Source organism: Panthera tigris, chromosome D1, assembly GCF_018350195.1.
Source record: "Panthera tigris isolate Pti1 chromosome D1, P.tigris_Pti1_mat1.1, whole genome shotgun sequence".
NCBI lineage: Eukaryota > Metazoa > Chordata > Mammalia > Carnivora > Felidae > Panthera > Panthera tigris.
The window spans coordinates 15325995-15341374 of record NC_056669.1 but is presented as its reverse complement, the minus strand read 5'-3'; the positions used below and the strand labels follow the sequence as shown (position 1 = coordinate 15341374).

Below are 15380 nucleotides of genomic sequence, written 5' to 3'. Positions count from 1 at the left end.
GCTGGGGCGGAACCAAGATTTGAGCTCAGACTAAGCCTACATTAAAGTCAACACTCATGGGGAGCCTGGGTGGCTCAGTCGGTTGAACGTCTGACTTCGGCTCAGGTCATGATCTCATGGCTCATGGGTTTGAGCCCCGTGTCGGGCTCTGTGCTGACAGCTCAGAGCCTGGAGCCTGCTTGGGAATCTGTGTCTCTCTCTGCCCCTCCCTTGCTCATGCTCTGTCTCTATCTCTCCCTCTCAAAAATCAATAAACATTAAGAAAGTTTTTAATTAAAAAATATAAAATCAAGTTAGGTCAACACTCATGATGGCCGTGGTATTCTGCCCAGCCAAAGATCTTGGGTGTGTGTCTGTATCTTGTAGTGACTCATACCCAGTATGGACTTGGTGAATATTATTCTTTCTCTATAAACATACGTTGTATATATGACTTACTGAATCTGTTGCCCACGCGATCCGGTAGAAGCACCACGTAGGAAACGTCTTATGTGCTAACGAGGAGCCATGGTCTCCTTCCTCCGAGACCTGCAGTGGAGTGGAGGCTCCAGAACGTACACACGAAACTCCTCCATACGAGGATGAGGGGAACAGTCAGCTCATTTGGTTAGGACGGCTTTCTCGGAGACCCAGGAAGTTCTATGTGTCTGCTCCGCTTTGGGCTGTTAGCTGTACAGGCTCCGCATCGCTGCACGTTGTCACCAGCTCCGTGCGACCTGCATGCCGTCCGGCGCAGGGGGAGGTGTGAGGGAGGGCATCTTTGTCCCGAAAGACAGATCAAAATTCACGTCTTAGAGATAGATGGTGGCTGCTCAGCTTCATCGTCCCACCCCAAAGAGGCCGTGTATCTCCATGGCGAAGCCAGGGGACTGGCACAAAACTGCCTCCTCCATGGAGCTTCTAGGCCGCTGGCCCTTTGGGATGAGCAAAGCTAAATATGGATCTGGTGGAAAAAATCAGTGTGGTAGTGATCTGGCCAGACCTCCTCTCCTCTCGTGGGGGTCGTCATTTTGGCAAACAGCTGAGCCTGGCCTAGGCAAATGGTAAATGATCTCTGGGTCCACCACTCGTTCATCCCGCAAACGCGGAATGAGGGTCATCTAGGTTTCAGACCATGTGGTCTGATTGCCATACTAAGAGCGAAATATTTAAATAGCATTTCAATTTACGGAATGCTTTTTACAAAACACATGCTTTCCTTTGATCCTCAGGGTAACCTCACGATGACCCCACTTTTCCGATGGTAACACTGAGGCTCAGGGAAGATGTATGTGTTACTTTATGGGCATGCAGCTAGTAAGTGGCAGGTATTTTCACACATTATCTCCTTTAAACTTTGAGTTTAATTCTTTGAGGTAAATATTATCTCTAGTGGGTAAATAAGGAGATGAGGCTTAGTGATGTTGATTAACTTACCAAAACCACACAGCCAACAAGTGCCAGAGCCCAGCTCCTAGTTCCTTATCTATAGTATCTTCCCCAAAGAAAGACATACAGCCCTACTCTTGGAATCCTAGAGTCTGGCTGGGCAACAAGGTATATAACATTTTCAGGAAAAATGTACCTGCTAATGTACACATGGATCCTTTTCCTGAGCCTCAGACTCCCCTGATATCTTCTTGGGAGCACTATCCTCCCGGCCTTGACCTTTGGTTCAGATATTTCCGGGTCTACTAGAGCTGGTCTGCAGTGCCAGATTTCACAGATAGGTGTCACCACAGAGCTCCCTGCAAATTACTCAACCTTGGGTTTTCAGACATCAGCAGATGCATCGGTCCCTAACTGTGTACAAAGTTGAGCATCCACCTATCATGTTTACTTATGATTGAGTTTTCTCTATAGTCTGAAATGTGTTCATAGGTGCTGAAAGGCACCCAATAAAAAGAACAATAAAACTTGAGTGGTTTGATCAAAGTGAGGCTTCCTAACGGAAGGAAGTTTTGAGCAGGGCTTTGAAAGGAATGCGGGTATCTCCCATTTTCAGTTGAATTGCCCCAAGTGCCATGTCCATAGACAGTGAACTATGTAGCTGGAATAAAGAAATTCTTGCAGGCTGGGAGGCTTTTCTATCTCTGCCGCAAAGCTGAAATTCAGGCTTTAACCAGGCTGTCCTTCATTAAGCACCTACTACGTATGCCTGGTGCTGCATGAAACGTCTACATGTGCATCATTTTCCTGAGTTCTCACAACCACCCCACCCTAGTTGTTGTTATACCCATTTTGCGGTTCAGAAAACCGAGACCCAGAGAGGTTTAGCGACTTGCCCGAGGTCACCCAGCTAACAGGTGGTGGAGATCGAATTGGAATCCATCTGTCTGATTCCATGTCCACTGTTTTTAGCTTTCTACACTGACTTAATTTCCTATGCATTTGGTCTCCACTTGTCCCTGTGGGGTCGGCACCCCATCCTGCCTGTCTAGGCCTAAGATGGGCTTGTAGGGGCAAGGGTGTTTCCTCCGTGACACGGAGAAGGAAAGAGAGGAGGTGTGGCAAGGTGGGGGGCTCTAGTCGAAACCGGTGGCAAGCAGACAAGGCTGTCTGAGCAGTGGCTCGGAAATCTCCCCCTCTGGAGTTAATTTCAGTCACAGTGTCTTTCCTATTAAATGGAGCAGCTGGTTGGCTATAGGTGTCAGAATGGCCTTATAAACTGGAATTCAATCTAATCTTAGTGGGGAGGGGTATACGTCAGTGTGGGGGAAGAGAAGAGAAGGGAGGGAGAGCGAGAGGGAGCAGGCAGTGTTTACACGTACTAGCAGGGTAAAGAGACCAATTTGTTAGCTCTCTGCTGTTAGCGGCTGCTGAAATTCAGACCTAGTTCAGGTTTGTGCAGAGAAGCTGGATCGCGTCTGCTGTTCCCGGCTGCTTCCTCGTCTACTTTAAGAGCTTCAGCCAAGGCTTTGAAGCTAGGATGCTGTCTGGGGACTGTGTGCATTTGGGACCTCAAAGTCACAAGGCGGTAATTTACCAGGATAATCTACTCAGCAGTGATCTGTTGTTTCCAGTGGGCCAGCCTTCGTGCTAAGTGCCTTACCAAATTTGTTTTAGTTTTCTCACCAAATTGATGGAGTAGGGATTACTATCCCCGTTTTATAGATTGGGAAACTGAGGCTCAGAGAAGTTGCCCGAAGTCACAAAGCTAATAAATGCAAGAGTCAGAATTTGAACTCGGATTTTTTTTTTAACATGATTCCCCCGCATCGTGCCTTTTAGTGCCCTGTCAAAAGAATTTGCTAAGGAACAGGTAACAGTACCCTATGACCTACGACCGATGACAGGCTGTGGATGTGTGGAAGCATATAAAGGTGCATCCATAAACCACGTCTCCACTAACAAAAAAAGTAGGAAAAATGAGAGGAACTCGCATTTCCAAAATGTTGTCCTAGTTTTCAAATCTTCGCTTATGCCCCTTGAAGTATACCAACACGAACATCTTGGAATCAAAATATGTTATCCGCAATCACTTTGAAGTTCTTCAGTGAAAAGGAACAACAGATTTGCAAAGGGCACAATAAAAAGATTAAACGTCCTTTCCATTGTCCTGCAAATAATAATTTTTCCGAAATGTAATCTCTGCTCTGTGTGACCTACAGATTCATAATGGGTGGGACCCTCCAGCCTGAGAGGGTCATGCTCGTCTGCACTTTTCCGAGGACCTGGATCCTGACTGGGGGTGGTACCCCCCCCCCCCCGTGCTCATCAGGTGCCCTGGGGGCCAACAGAAAGGGTTCTGCTGCACCGCCACCACGCGGAGACATGGCCCTGACGTGGCAGCTGGGCTGTTTCCTAGCGACCAGGTTGGGCAGAAAAGGCCTCAGTCCAGCCACTGGGGCTGGAGGCGAGTCGCCGAGCACTGGTCCCGACTTGGCAGTCCTTGTGGGAAGCATATGGGACTGAACAGATGGGCTGGCATGGGCGCCCTGAGCTAGAACCGTAAAGGCAAGAGTGGAGCTGGGGAGGGGACGCAGAGAAAGGCAAAGAAGACAGGGCAGGCATTGGCTCCCTGAGCCCGGCTGCGACGAGGCGCTTTGAGACAGCCTTGACGGCGGGATGGTACAAAGGGGTACAACTTTGTACATGATGATGTTGTGCATCATCGCGGCCTGGCGTAGAGGTCCCGCTCCAGTGTGACACCTTCCCCAGTGAGCGCTGCTGACACTTAAAACTGTCCCAAGGGGCTGAGGGACAAGCCTACTGGTGCCGGACTTGGGCTGCCTAAGACAGCCTTAGCTGCAAGAGATCCCATCTCTCAACCCTGTGCTTTCCTTTACCCCAATGACACGCCTCTCCCCTTGCCTGTGCATTTCCCCCAGCTCAAATAGTAGCATCTATTTGCCTGCAAAGACCGATTCTTGTTTTGTTTTAAGCTAACCAAACCTAAGCTACTATAAAGAGATGAAGGTCACGTGAACACTGTAGACCAGGGACCTGTTTTGTTTTAAGGCTGGAATTTGCTCTTCAGATGGATGGGTTCCGGAAGCTTGCTTGGAATGATAGAAAAGGTGACAAGAATCCAGGATCCCCTGCCTATAGAAGGGAAGACTTGGGCTGCCCGGGGGGGACCAAGACTCAGTCAGGTGACGAAAAACTGAGACGGTTGTGTGAAAGAAGGAGTTCATGTATTCTCCAAAGAGCAGAACCAGCAGGTGGGAGCTCCAAGGAGATAAAACTCAGCTCCATTCGTTGTACAGAAGATGATTCCCCTATGTACAGCTGTCTTAAAATGAAATGGATGCCTTTATAGGGTAGCGAGCTCCTCATCAATGGAGGTGTCCCAGCAAAGACTGAACAACCACCCTGTAGAATGTTGGGGAAACCATGAAACACTGTAGCGAAGAGCTCAAATATTTGATTCCGGTAGTGTTGAATTCCGTGTTCCTTGGCAACTATCCTTTTTGATAAAGTCATCCCGAGAAATGTATTGTTGAGATCAAAGGCAGCACATGAGAGACAGAGATAGACACAGAGACAGACAGAGACTAAGAGACAGAGAAACGGAGACAGAGAGACAGAGACAAAGACACAGAGAGGCACGCAGGGGCTAGTGTAGACCCAGTTTATTAGGAATCTGTGCCAGTCACTCAGAAGGCATTGTCCTGCATGGTCACCTGGGCATGGACAGCGTGTCCTTCGACAAGTGCCAGCAGGACCTGGCCCTGCCAGCCCCTCTTGGTGGCCAGGAGGGACAAAGGAGAGAAGGTGCAGGCGTGTACTGAAGTATGACATGAGCCATTTCTCTTCTAGCATCTCAGAGAGGCCCCGCCATCCCGTGGCCTGGAAACGGGGACTTATTCTGGGTCACGAGACTGCAGGGAGTGAGTGTGCGCCCGTGTGTCGTCTTGTGTCAGTGTGTTGTAGGTTGTTGGTTTTTTCTTCCCCCTAAATGGCTTAATACGCCAATGTTTGTGGAGCATCCTTGGAATCAAAGTGTCTTTGGCGTAATTATTGTTAATTGCTCAGACTATTCTATAAACTCATCCAATTAAGAGAAAGTTATTAACTTTATAAAATATCGCAGGCATCCCACAGTGCCATGTGTAGATGGAATACCAGTTTGAGAGGCAGAGTCAGCGTGAAATATCATGCAAATGAGGAGGCTTATTTACTTCTTTTTAAAAATACGACAACATCCACACTATGGGGGTGCGTTTCCTCTCGGGTGGCCGGAACCACTCGGGCCGGTGGCCGAGGCTGGAGGGCTTCCCAGTCCGGCCCAGCTTCCCCAGAACCAGCTTGGGGGTGCATTTAGGGAGGCATCCTATGAGCTCAGGAGCTGTCAACGTGTTGGACCCCTGACAGCGGACTCTGGAACCCCAACTCTACCACTTACTGGCTGTGTGACCTTGCAGTGCTTACTTAACCTCTCTAAGCCTCCATTTCCTTCTCTGCGAAATGGGAATACTGACGTCCTAGTGTTGTCTTAATTATCACTAGACTTGGGGCGCCTGGGTGGCGCAGTCGGCTAAGCGTCCGACTTCAGCCAGGTCACGATCTCGCGGTCCGTGAGTTCGAGCCCCGCGTCAGGCTCTGGGCTGATGGCTCAGAGCCTGGAGCCTGTTTCCGATTCTGTGTCTCCCTCTCTCTCTGCCCCTCCCCCGTTCATGCTCTGTCTCTCTCTGTGCCAAAAATAAATAAAAAAAACGTTGAAAAAAAAATTTAAAAAAAAAAATTATCGCTAGACTTTTCCTTTTTTTTTTGTAATTTTATTTTATTTTATTTTTTGAATCTAATTTTTTGTCAAATTGGCTTCCGTTCAACACCCAGTGCTCATCCCAACAAGTGCCTTCCTCACTGCCCGTCACCCACTTTCCCCTCTCCCGCACCCCATATCAACCCTCAGTTTGTTCTCTGTATTTAAGAGGCTCTTATGGTTTGCCTCCCTCCCTCTCTGTTTGTACTATTTTTCCCCCTTTCCTTCCCCCATGGACTTCTGTTAAGTTTCTCAAGATCCACATATGAGTGAAAACATATGATATCTGTCCTTCTCTGACTTATTTCACTCCTATTGCTAGACTTTTCACTATAACTATAAAAAGGTCAGCATTTCCCTCAAAATTTCCTCCTCTCTGTTGCACCTCAGTAACAAAGTGTAAAGTCCTCTCATGCTAGTCATTAGAGCATGACTATTTTAAGATCAATCATGGTGGGGCTGTAATGTTGTTAAATATTGTAATAAAGAATAACATACATATGTCAAAGGGCATAGATTATAGATGTACAGCTTGATTTTTCACGAAGTAAACCTATCCGTATAATCATCAATTTAACTTAAGAACTAGAACATCACCAGCACCCCAGGGACCCCTTGCATTCCCCTTCAGTCATTAACATCCCCCACTCTGGAAAAAAAAAGCATAAAATTGAATTATACAAAGGATACTCTTTAGGGCTATGATTTCTTTTGCTCAGCCTTGTATTTATGAGATACGTTCATGTGGGATTCATTCACTCAAGATTGAAACAAACTCAAACGTCCATCAGCAATAAAATAAATAGGGCTGTATTCAGGGGTGCCTGGGTTGCTAAGTGGGTTGAGCGACCGACTTCGACTCAGGTCGTGATCTCGCAGTTTGTGAGTTCGAGCCCCGCGTCGGGCTCTGTGCTGACAGCTCAGAGCCTGGAACCTGCTTCGGATTCTGTGTCTCCCCCTCTCTCTACCCCTCCCCTGCCCATGCTCTGTGTCTCTCTGTCTGTCAATAATAAATAAAGGTTAAACAACTTTTTTAAATAGGGCTGTATTCATATGATGAAATACTACACAGCAGTGAAAAGCAACACACACGTCTACTTGGGGATCTGAGGTCTAGCTTGTTAGGACTGAGGTTCTTGGACCACCACGTGTGACCACTTCCTGAGCCCCTGAGACAGCTCCAGCAGCAGGGTCACTTTCTCGGGCTCTGGCAGCGGGCCTGGTGACTTTCTGGACTTGCCGAGAGGACCGATCCGTGCCCCAATCCAAGAAGACAAGTCTAGTGCATTTGAGTGGAAACCTAGGGAGGCAGTGAGCCTCGCATCATGAGATGCATGTTAGTAGACACTAGAAGCCTGTCCGCAAAGGAGGTTCAAGCATCGATAGGCCAGCTGAGCCGATGACAACCCCAAAGTCCCTTCCCTCTTTGTAATTCTATTAATTACAAGACTGCCATGTTTAACCCCTGAGTGGTCTGTAGCCATGAGGCCTGACGGTGGGACAGAGTCTCAGCACTACAGCCTAGAAGAGGTAGAAAGGGTGACGGAGACCTGGCTGCAGATCCCAGCTCTGTCCAAGCAAGCAAAAGCTTTCCAGCAAGAAGCCACTCCCCACGCCGCTCCCCTTCCTGCTCGTGGGAGCAAGATTCAGTAAATGAACACTCACTCGTGACCCCAGGGTCGTTGATGGGGACACGTTAGCCAACAGCTGCTGATTCACCGGTGCCAGGCAGATGTGTGACACTGCCTTTGTGAGGCTTTCCTTCCCGGGAAGGGGATGCTGCCTTTCTACCCACCCGAAACACCTGCCTGGGGCTCAGTGAGGTCCACACCTCGATGCACCCCCTTCCCTACCACCCGGCCGGCCATATTGCCTCAGCAAGAATGGAGGACATCTGGGAAGCAGCCGCCTCTGAAGGGTGAGACACCTGCCCCACCTGTCCCTGAAACTGGCCTTGCTGACCAACAGGTCCATGTCACGGGAACGCCCCCCACCCGCCCCTCTCTATACACGCCTGCTTCCGTGAGATCTTTCCCAACGTCAAGAAAGCAAACTCCTTCTGGTCCAAAGGTCATGCGCTGAAGATCACCAGGAGGATTAGCTGGCTCCCCTGGCAGGCCCAGCGCCCCAGACTTCAGGATGCGATGGGCTCAGATGTGCCGGAAAAGGAAGCAGAAGCCAGCAGCTCTTCCCCGGGACGAAGGACACAGAGCAGCATTTTCTTTCCATTTTGACATCACTGCACCTGCGTTTTTTTCCCATCACCCTCACAGCAGCCTATGAGGAGGGCACTACTGTCCCTACTCCGGGGTGGGGGTGGGGGTGTTCTGCCGCTGGGGACCTAAGTCACCCCTCCCGGATCAACAGACCTTGGTTCCACATGCACCAGAAGCACCCTGAGACGGACTGGTCCGCTGTAGGTTCTCTACCGACTTTCTCCTGTGTGCAATTAACTGACCACAGGCTATGCCCTCTGTCTGTTGGCATCAGAACCACCCTCCTGCCTGGCTCTGCCCCCGGCCAGGCTTCATGCAGTGGCAGTGCCCACCATGCTATAAAGGGGAACATGCCAGCTCTTGCATGGCGACGGTGGCTTCTCCTTGGCCCCCTCAACTTGTCTGCAAGAAATGAACTACACTGTTGCAGGTCAACTTCCCGGATGTCAGGACCCTTCCCGTGGTTTCCTTGGGAGCCAGCGAGATCAGACAGGGCCGGGCACCACGAGGACCTCAGGCCTCTATCCCACCTCCGGCACCCGTTAGCTGTGTGACCTCAGGCAAGTTGCTCAACTGCTCTGAGCCTGGGTTTCTTCTTAAGTCTCATGGGGAAAATCGCTGCCCCACCTACCTCAGGAGAGTGCTTTAAGGATCAGCAATGGAGTATTAAAGGAGGAGGGGGAAACAAACTGAGAGAATAAAAGCCTTTTTATTAGATAATGTAGCTTCACATTAGAATCACTTACGGAGCTTTTAAACACCTCCCCACCCACCCAATGCCCACGCGGCACCCCAGACCGATCAATCAGAATGCAGGCGTCCAGGTGATTCTCCACTGAGCGCCGAGCTGAGACCAGAGGTAGAAAGTACTCCACCCACACGGGGGGGCCTTGGACTCACTGGTATTTCGTCTGTTAATTCACTCACCGAGGACCTCTGTACGCAGGCACCGGGCTAGACGTGGAGGGTTGCAAAGTGAACAGACACACGGCCCTTGTCCTCAGAGGGCTTCCGATCTCAGGGATGACAGACATCAGATGAATGACCATCCCCGTGAATGCAGAGTTGCCCACTGAGCGCATGCTCTGAGGGAAAGAAATGCAGATATGTGTACGTGTATATACATCTGCAGGCAGCTGGAGGGGCGCTCCTTCCCTGATCTCTTTCCTCTCCCCATTCCAGACAAGCATGCAGGAAAAGTAATCATAAATACCCACAGCACCCCCTCCCTCACCCAGAGAGCCCCTAAACTTCCCTCCAACCCCCGCCCCACCCCAGCAGCCAGATCAGGTATGGCCAGTAGACCTCAGTGGCCCTCCCTCCAGACTCCCCACATTTGGGGAACGGGAGGGGCGGCCATGGTCTGCTTGCAGCCCAAACCTCTGTCCTCTGGAGGGCCTGCCCCCCCAATCCCCGCTGCCCTTCCCTGACTCTGACAGGACGCAGCTGGGAAGAACAGCCTCGGTCCCAGACCCCCTGGGGCGGGTTATATTTGGATGTTAAAAGTAATGACACATCTCCACGAAGTTCTCCCTCCTGCCTGCCTAACACCGTGAAGTCTCCTGGCAGGGAGGGGGCTGGCTTATATTTAGGTCTGGCATTCCCTGGTAGGCATCCTGTTCTGAAATGGAAATTCTTTTAATAGCTAGCCAGCCCTGAGCATTTAATGAGCTGGTGTTTGACTTTTTGATTTCTTGTTCTTGGTGGAGGACTGTGAGCTGCCTCAGCTAATTAGCGCCCCCCCCCAACCCCGCGAAGCATCCCATTTTTTCAGCATGGGGAAGAGGAGAGAGCACCCCATTATTTGTAATGCCCCCTTCACCTTTCCCTTTGAAGCTTCTGCATCACCTGAGAGTTCTGCCTCCTTATTGAAATTTACTTCTTCCAGGAAGTCTTCCCAGATTTATCCACCTGCCTCAGCTGTCTCTGTACTATTACTCTGAACGTGCCCTGGAGTCGTTTTCTGAGGCGCCCTCTGTGTGTCCCCAGCAATATCAACAGCACTGTAAGAGTGCCTGTCTCCCGTTTGGAATCAAAGAATGCCGGGGCTGAGTTAACTAACCATCTAGGGTCAAAGAGCCCTTTAAGAATCTGACATTAAAGGGCATCGGGTAGGGAGGAAACATGGACCCTCTACCCGGCGGGGGGGTGGGGGGGGAACATGCAGAATTTGAAGAGAATTTCAGGGGAACATGGGCCCTCAGAAGTGCATCCGTGGACCTTAGATTATCTGGTTAAACTCCTTGACTCACAGTAGAAGCTGTGGCCACATCAGAGACACCAAGTTACTTCCCAAGGTCACACAGCCAGTCAGTGGCAGAACTGGGACTCAGACCGTGGCCTCCTTTCTGTCCCCTCACCCCACCAGGCTTCTTCCTTCAGTGCTGCCCTGTTTCTTCATAGGCTGCTCATCTACCCTCCAGGCCACTGGCCCACAGGGCCCAGGCAGGGGGCTCTGTGCCTCTTGGTGAGGACCAGTGAGTGATTTCTCTGCAAGGAGAAGCAGGCTTGCCTGGTCCTGGGCATGCCAGGCCCCTGCAGGTGCCGAGGTGTGGAAGGAGGGAGGCAGGGTGACACAAGGTGGGGAGAGTCGCACAGTGCGATCCTGCTGGTGGAAATGGCGAGGGTGTTGCTGGCCTCCTTGCTCCCGAGCATTCCAGAATAACCAGTATTGATCTCTTTATTACCTCCTGGAAGGGCAGCTTCATTTGTCAAGCAAAACTACCTTTGTATCTGCAACACAGGAATTGATCCATAGCAGGACCAGTGGTTGGTATGTGAGGGGTGGGGGTGGGGAGGCAGGAGACGAAAGCAGGCTGGAGAAGAGATTGATAGCATGATGCTGATGTGGAAAATGAAAATAGAAACCTTCCAGACTGATGGGAAACATCTGCCTTGTCTAATGATATTGCCTGAATCCTGGGATGGGGAAAATGTAGTTTGAAAGTTGGCAAGCCCTGGGGTTTGGCTTGCCTGTGCTGGGGGGAAGGCGGGAGGAGGGGAAGAGGGTCTCTCAGCCTTGCCTGAGAGCTCTGTCTGGAAAGCCTCTCCAAAAGTACAAGAAGCCCAGACGGGCCCCTTGTACATGAACGTCATTTGGTCTGTCTGGAACCTATCGAACACCTACCGCGTGTGAGCACTGTGCTCGGGGCATTCACAGGTGAGTGAGGATGGCTCCCTGCCCTCCTCACATCCCTCCTTCACATCCGGTGGGGGGAAGGGAAATTCCATAGACGATTCCAAAACTCAGCCAAGTCAAAGGCCCTCAGGAGCTCTCGTGACTGGGCTGGGGGAGAGGTTAAATGTGACTGGGAGGGCTGGCAGGCGTTGAAAAAGATGAACTATGATCTCGAGGACGAGCAGGACTTCATCAGGCACCTGAAGGAGGACAGGGCACTTCAGGGAAGGAAATGATGTAACAAAGGGCAGAGAGGGGGAAGAGTCATTGCTGCCGTGAAGGGATTTGACCATTGCTGGATACGGAGGGAGGAGACAGAGGAGTTAAGGAGAATATGGAGGGAGGAGAGAGAGGAATTAAGGAGAATATGGAGGGAGGAGAGAGAGGAATTAGGGAGAATATGGAGGGAGGAGAGAGAGGAATTAAGGAGAATATGGAGGGAGGAGAGAGAGGAATTAGGGAGAATATGGAGGGAGGAGAGAGAGGAATTAAGGAGAACTGTAGGGTTTCTTGCCAATATGCTAGATGGGTATTGATCTTTCACTGAGAAAAAAAATGAGTGCAAGACGGGAGGTGTAGATGCAGGAGGTGATGATTTCGTCTGTCTTTGGTCACCCAAGAAATACATCAGCTGCCTTCTGGAGGCCAGACACTGCACCTGCTCTTAGAATACCAAGGTGACTGGGGCGCCTGGGTGGCTCAGTCGGTTGAGCGTCCGACTTCGGCTCAGGTCATGATCTCACAGCTCGTGAGTTCGAGCCCCGCGTCAGGCTCTGTGCTGACAGCTCGGAGCCTGGAACCTGCTTCAGATTCTGTGCCTCCCTCTCTCTCTCTGCCCCAACCCGCTCACATTCTATCTCTGTCTCTCTCAAAAATAAATAAACATCAAAAAAATTTTTTTAAAAATACCAAGGTGATCAGGAAGAGACATGGTCCCTGCCCACATGGAGCTTAGAGTGCAGTCGAGAGACACACCTTTGGCAAGCGATCCCATAACCACCGTAAAGAGGCCAGTGACAGGCTCAGGGATGGGCAGCACACCCTAGGAGTTAGGCCAAGGGGCTAAGCGCCGGCCCTGGAGATTCAGAGAAGGCTTCTATCTGAAGAAGGCTGAGATCTGACGGGTAAGCAAGGGAGAAAGCAGAGGAGAAACTTCCAGGCAAGGGAATGGCATATACAAAGGCCGTGCCAACAAGGACAGGGGGAGGGGAGGACAGTCACCTTGCAAAAGCTGACAAGAGGCAGGCTGGGGCCACATCATCAGGGCTTAGTTGGCCAGGTGGGGAGTTTGGGTTTTTTCTAAGTGGACCGGCCTCCTGTGCTGCTGGTGGGGGCTCGGGGTGGGGGGTGGCTAAGCAGGTCCACTGTCCCCTGCGGGGAGGGGGAATTTGGCAGGAGATCATAACACTGGGACCACGCACACCTCCGTCTCAGCCATCCTACTTGTAGGAATTCACTCTACAGAGACGGAAGTAGCCATTAGCACGTGAGCAAAGAGACGTGTGCTCAAGTTGGGGATTTGTTGATGTTGTTTTGCAGTGTTGCTTGTCGTAGAAACCCAGAGGCAGAAGTTTCCATGCTCAGGAACGGAGAACTAGTTAAATAAATAGACACGGTGGTGGATCATTGAATGTGAGGGACCCGTGACTTTGCGGGTACCGATAAGGAATAACCTCCGAGATATTTCAAGAAGAAAAGGAAAAGCAGAAAAGAGGAGGCCAAAGGGTATTGCAGAGGTGCGTGTCAAGAGACCTAATACCACCATTACCCCTTCACCCCAAGTCTGTCCTCGCTGTCTGCCCCCAGGAACCCTGCCACCTGCTAACCCGTGTATTGTCACTCCATGGGGGCGGGGGAGAGGAGAGGTTGCCCCAAGAAAGTGACTAGAGATAGTTGTTGACAAGGTCTTTGTTGACATAGCAAACCCTTAGTCGGAGGACCTGCTGAGCATCTCTCCCACTGCCCAGTGTCTTGCATACCGGGGCACCTGAGTGTCCTGTGTGGTTGGGAGAGAGTCGTTTAGAAAGAATGTGTGGCCAGAAAATATAGTTGTAGCAACAAAAGCGGGTGGGGGGGACTGGTCTCTGGAGGTCCCCGTTGACTCACAGCGAACGAGCCGAGCAGTCGAGAGTGTCTTGTTGGCATGAAGAATGTGTACAAAGAATCCATTGGAACTGGCCTAGATTTCTCTCTCCCCAGCCGTCGGCTGGCAACAGTCTGGAAGCCCAGGTGTGGACAGCGCTGGTGCCTCCTTGAGGGGCAGCTTACTCTGTGGCATGTGTTGGGTGGTTTGTTACTCTGCCAGGGGGAGGCGGGGAAGAGATGGTTTTCAGGTCAAGAGCGACCTGCAGGGCATCGTCAGAAGTTCCTCTCAGGCAGCCTGCAGGTTTTGAAGAGTGCGGGAGACAAGGTCAGTTCCAGAAAACCCCTCCGTTTTGGCGCATTGTGGCCAGGGGCAAAGGCCAGAGGGCAAAGCCAGTCTTCCAGACTGTTCACCATCACACCTACCACACCACTTCATCCAACGAGTAGTATGTAACGCGAAAAGCCAGCCACACGATGAGAAAAGGCGATCTGAAACGAATATAGCAGGTGGGCGACAATAAAAACCCTTAAAATACGGTGCTCTTCCAGGTTATTAAGAAAAGGCGAACATCCGGAAAGAGAACCGGGCAGAGAACATGTAGAAGAAAGAAAGAATAGTTGCAGAAGCCTAAAGAAGAAAACCGACCCCACTAGGAATCACACATGGGAAGTAAAGCAAGTCTCGCGATTTGCCGCGTATCTAAAAATCTGTATCATTTCATGTTGGCAAAGGTGAGCAGGGCACTGAGACTATTTACGGTGATAAGTGTCAACACCTGTGGCAATATGTATCACACAGCCTTACAAATAGGATTTCCTGTCGACCTAATAACTTCATTTCTGGGAATTTATCCTAAGAAAATAATCAGAAATACAGATAAAGATTTATAGGAGCGAAAAGTTAGAAATAGTTTAAAATACCGACGGCGGGGGGGGGGGGGGGGGCTATCCCATGGGCATCCTACCTGCTGGTTCATGAAGAATGTTCAAAGATATAAACGTGTTCTCAGCTGAATGTGAAATGAAATAAGCAGGAAATATAAGTGTACGGTATGATCTCAACTATACCAGAACGTATGGGTGTATATGTGGGTGTGCGTTGTGGGGGTGTTTATATATACATATAAAAATAAAGAATGATGTTAAGGAAATACACCAAAATGTTAATAGAGGAAGTTGGCTTCTGGGTTTCAATTCTTTCTTTTATACTTTTCAATATGTTTCCATTTTTTTTATAATCAGTATACTTTATTTTTATGATCAGAAAAAATTACTCAATAAAAGTTACATCTATTTGCAAGGCTGTGTTAACCATACCAGATCATCAAGTATTAATGTCATCTCCCCGTCGTGGAATTGTTATAGTCCACAATTGCGTTGCTACTAAACTTTTCATTTGCTCATGCGTATCCCCTGTCTGCGTTTCCCCTGAGGTCTCATCCGCCCAGCATCACCCACAGTACTTGGCTCGATGCCCTTACCCAGGAGCTCTCGAGACACATGTCACGAATCAAAATGTATACGCGGCCGTGCAGAAACTTCTGTTAGCTTCCATGACTGGTCTCGTTGCTTAAGAGCCGCCATGATGCAGGTGGAGAGAGAGGAAGTCTTACAATTGTCCCTTAAAGAGAATGCTGTCTCTTCCAGTTTAAAATGGTCTGTTGGGACGTAAGGTGCAAATACGCTTGTGAGGGTCCCACTCTTCTTGGGGACT

The 15380-nt window shown here is 50.1% G+C and overlaps 1 protein-coding gene and 1 long non-coding RNA gene across 2 annotated transcripts in view; both read left to right on the top strand.

Moving 5' to 3' along the window:
• The window catches only part of DSCAML1 (DS cell adhesion molecule like 1), a 347848-nt gene that overhangs the window by 159540 nt on the left and 172928 nt on the right, over positions 1-15380 (top strand). The gene's annotated exons all lie outside the window — the stretch shown is intronic.
• Positions 12506-14602, top strand: LOC122231013. Its single transcript, XR_006208115.1, has 3 exons — positions 12506-12705; positions 13121-13317; positions 14216-14602. It is a non-coding gene; the product is annotated as an uncharacterized LOC122231013 (long non-coding RNA).